Here is a 4,738-nt window from a genome sequence, read left to right on the forward strand (position 1 = left end):
GTCGGGGCTGTCACATCAGTGGAGCACCATCCACGTGCAAGCATCCTTAACAGAAAAACCACACTCATCAAATTCAACAGTAACCGAATTTTCACGTGTAAGAGAACGAACAAAAACAAGATTTTTAATAAGCTCAGGAGAAACTAAGACATTAGACATGGATATTGGAGTGGAGTTAGACGGAAAATATGCATGACCTATGTGGGTGATAGGAAGAGAGGAGCTATCACCGACGTGACGTGGTTGGAAGTGTGGACGGGATAGGAGGTGTGGAGGTTACCGGGATAAGCCGCCATGTGGGTGGTGGCTCCGGTGTCCATGTACCAGTCGCCGCCGCGGGTGTAGCTAGATGGACAAGGGGCGGTGTGGAGCGCCGCCAGGAGGGCCGGGTCCCACGATGCCGGCGGGAGAGGCTGTGGCGCAGGGGCACGGGGAACCGGCATGGAGTAGGCGTGCACAATGCCGGTCCATGGGTTCTAGCCAGCGTACCACGGGGCCGGCTGATAGGCTGGCTGCAGCGGGCGGGGTGCTCCTCCCTGAGCGCCGGCGGCCCCATACTTCCGGCCGCCGCGACGACCCCCCCCCCCCATTGGTCGCCGGCTGGGGCGGCGTCGGGCGCGGTGGTGGCGGGCCTTGAGCCCCGCGGGTGCCGACGACGAGGGTGGTATGGATCGTGCGGGTCCGCGCCATCTGCATCTGGCGCTCCTCCAAATTGAGGTACGCGACCACCTTAGCGAAGGTAGGCTCCGGATGAGGGTGAGGTTGGAGGCGGCGTTCCCAAAATCCTCGTTGAATCCGGCGGTGAGGGTGCTAATGAGGAGCTCGTCGTCGATCGTCTCCCCGAGATCACGGAGCTCATCGGCAAGCTTCTTGAGGCGCATGCAGAAATCATCGATGGACGAGTCAAGCTGCTGGCACCCATAAAACTCGCCGTGGAGAAGGACCTTGCGCTGCAGCCTGTTGTCGGTGAAGAGGCCGTTGAGCTTCGTCCAGACCGCGTAGGCGGCGTCGTCGTCATCCACCACGGTGTGGAAGAGGTCGCTGGAGATGGTGAGATAGAACCAGCGGATGATGGTGGCGTCGAGGATCATCCACTCCTCGTCATTGATCATGAGCGCCGAGTCCACGGTGCCATCCACGTGGCCGTGCAGGAGGTACTCACGGAACACAAGCGAAAAATACCGCTTCCAAGCGGTGTAGGACGCTGTGTTTTGATCAAGCTTCACCAGGACACGCTCATGGATGTTGAGGTCGCGGACGAGGATGACATCGGGACCAGCGAACGGGTTTGAGACGGTGGAGGAGGAGGAGCTCCTGGCTAGGGTTAGGGTTCGAAGGAGGAGCGAATGGGTTGGGAGGTAGTCGACGCAGGTTGGGAGGTGGTGCGGAGCGGGCTGGAGGTGGGGTGCGCGGCACGGGCGGGTGGTGCGGGAGAGAGTGCGGGGTGGTGCGGGAGGTGGTGCGGAAGCTAGCGGCGTTCGACGGCGGCGGCCTCGGAAAGAGGCGGTGACGGCGGAAGGAGGAGTGGTGGGGAGGGGCGGCGGCAACCAGCGGCGACCAGGAGGACGGTGGTGGCGGCGGCGGCGCGTAGAGGCGCGGCAGCGGTGGCGCGTAGAGGTGCGGCGGCGGGGAGTAGCAGCGGCGGCGGCGGCGCGTACAGGCGCGGCGGCGGCGGCTTAGGGTTTAGGATCGTGTTGCGATAGATACCATGTAGAAGGGCAAGATGTGGGCTGTGCAATCACGATGTATTGATCGGTGCATCAGGCATGTATATATAAATACAGAGGTGGGCTACAACCTCAACTATACAGATGAAACAGAAAATGGACCCTATACACAAACATATACATACACAATATACTCAACACCAACCTTGATAGAGATCTCAAGGTCCGCAAGGCTGGCCTCCTCTTTGAGATTCAGCTCCTGGATCTTAAGGCCGATGGGGTAGGCTTATCTTCGGAAAATGGGCGATTCGCTATAATTTCGAGGATGAGCTCCTCGAAATCTATTTTTAAAAAGAGGCATTTTGACGCCAACGGGGCGCCATAAACTGGGTACTTTTTAGGGACGCCAATACGGTGTACTTCCAAGCTATTGACAATGGGAGGAGGCGTAGATGTGTTATTCCCCTTTTATGGGATGGTGACCATTTAATTAAGGACCCCATGGATATTAGGGTGCATGTTGACGGGTTTTATACTCAGTTATTCTCCGAGGTCACCAGGGGTGGCACCTCCCTCACCGAACATATTTGAACAGAGAATAGTCCGGTTTCTCTAGAGGAGAACAACTTATTAGTAGCCCCTTTTGAGGAGGTCGAAGTCGTGGCGATCATCAAGCCCATGAACCCGGCATCGGCTCCGGGCCCGGACGGCTTGCCAGTGCGCTTCCTCCAAGTTTTCTGGGGAATGATATCCTGGCTCTTTTGCGAGAATTCTTCCAGGGTTGATGGACATTTCCCGCCTTAACTATTGGATAATATTGCTCATCCCCAAAATCCATGGAGCGACCGATATCTGTCATTTCTGTCCAATAACAATCATTAATGTTATCTTTCAGATCTTTTCTAAAGGGTACGCCAGTAGGGCGGCCCTTATAGAAGATAGGATTACCCGCCCGAATCAGACCGCCTTCATTCTTGATGGGATCCTCATTCTCCATGAGGTCATCCATGAAGTGAAGAGAAAACACCTCAAAGTGGTGTTTTTTAAATTGATTTTCACAAAGCTTACGATGTTGTTCCTTGGTCCTTCCTGAGGGATGTCCTCATACGGAAAGATTTTGACACACATCGGATTGTGAGGGTTATGCAACTCGTCTCTAGTGGTATAACAACGGCTAACATAAATTGTGAAACCGGTCCATACTTCGCCACCTCTTGTGGGGTACGTCAAGGTGACCTCCTATCACCATTTTTGTTTAACTTGTTAGTTGCGTTCGCAGCTATCCTTGATGCGGCGAAGCATGTGGGGCATATTAGGAGAATATGCCTATATTATTAGGGAATTTGAAATTACCCACCTTCAATATGCGGATGATATCATCCTTACGGTGGAGGGATCATACGCAGATATCCGAAACATAAAATTTCTACTACTCTGATTTAAGGAGATGTAGGGGCTAACCATCAACTTCACTAAGAGTGTGGCAATGGTGATTGGATACTCTAACAAGGATAAGGAGAGAATTGCAAACCTACTAAATTGCCACCTAGGGTCTTTCCCGACATCTTATCTCGGGATGCCGATTAGTGACTCCAGGTTGTTAGTTAAGGACCTACACCCAACGGTGGCGAAAGTTGAGCATAGGTTTGAGCCATGGCAGGGAAGATGGTTATCGAAAGCGGCCCATGTTGTGCTCACTAACTCATATATGATCAGCCTGCTTATGTACTTGATAGGATTCTATAGTCTTCATGAATTCCTTCACCATGATATTGCGAAGTACCAATCCCGGTTCTTCTGGGCGGGAAAGGGAGACAAGAAAAAGTATCACATGGTCAAATGGTAGGAAATTTGCAAACCCAAGGACCAAAGGGGCCTGGGAATAACTTCCTTCAAGCGGATAAATATCGCGCTGCTATCTAAATGTCTTCGGCGGATTGCAATCAAAGAAGGAGGGGGGGGGGTCTCTGGTTGATATCATCCGAGAAAAGTATTTGCCAGGCTACCCTCTAGCGTTCGCTTTGCGAAATGGAGGATCCCAATTCTGGCAATCAATAATTAAGATGCTTCCGATGCTTCAAATTGGATCGTGCATTACGGTGGGCTCGGGGACAAATACCCTTTTTTGGTTGGACGGCTGGTCGCGCCGACGGCCTTTCACCTCTAGGATCCCGAATACGTTCACTATATGCACACTCCTGCACATAAATGTAGAAGCTGCCCTCATGAATCTTGATAACCTATCCTTTTGTCAGATGTTTGGCCCCGTAGAAAGGGGGCCAGTGGGAAGAACTTAGATTGTGTGGCCCTACACACGCCTACCTTAGACCAGGATGACATGGATTGTCACATGGAACCAAATGGTCTCTTGTCCTCTCGGTTCATCTATAGATCCTTGGTGGCTACTCCGGGACCAGAGGAACTGAATCTCCTGCGGGCATTGTCCCTCAAAATTCGTATCTTCCTTTGGCAATTAGTCTGTGGCCGCCTCCCCTCGAGGTGGTACGCAAGCGTAATGGCCCTGACGATGGTCAGTGCTCTTTGTGTGAGGTTCCAGAAGATTCGAATCACATCTTCTTCACTTGCCCCTCGGCTCGGTTTCTTTGGAGTTGCCTTCGTGAGGTGGTGGGTGCCAAGTGGTGCCATGACAACCTCCCAGACTTGTTTTGGGAGGTTCAAACCCACCAACCTTTCATTCGTCCTACCCCTTTGGTGGTAGTTGGGGTGCTATCATGGACATTATGGACTGTGTGTAGTAAGCTTGTGATTGAACATGTGATCGCACTTCGGGTGACTGATGCTATTTATAAATTGTGTGGATTTCTGCAGCTATGGAAGCCGCTTAGCAAGCGGCACGCTCGACAGGCCATCGACAAGATCTACTTGGACCTTCGTTCCATTGTCTCGTGTCTTGTGCCGCCGCCCCCTACACCGCCCCTGCACCGCCTCCCAAGCCGGATTAGCTACCTAGTTTTATTTCAGGGGATGTTGTGATGAGCCCCTAGCAAGACTATTTATTTTATGCTCCCTCTGCTACTTGAACTCCTCTCTGTTTGAACCTTGTTGTTGGT

At 52.7% G+C, this 4,738-nt stretch overlaps 1 pseudogene; it reads left to right on the forward strand.

Moving 5' to 3' along the window:
* The first annotated feature begins 4,182 nt into the window (after positions 1-4,182).
* LOC123108877 (probable glutathione S-transferase GSTF2) overlaps positions 4,183-4,738 on the forward strand; it is a 3,344-nt pseudogene continuing 2,788 nt past the window's right edge.

The sequence above is a fragment of the Triticum aestivum genome, chromosome 1A (assembly GCF_018294505.1).
Source record: "Triticum aestivum cultivar Chinese Spring chromosome 1A, IWGSC CS RefSeq v2.1, whole genome shotgun sequence".
In the NCBI taxonomy this organism is placed as follows: domain Eukaryota; kingdom Viridiplantae; phylum Streptophyta; class Magnoliopsida; order Poales; family Poaceae; genus Triticum; species Triticum aestivum.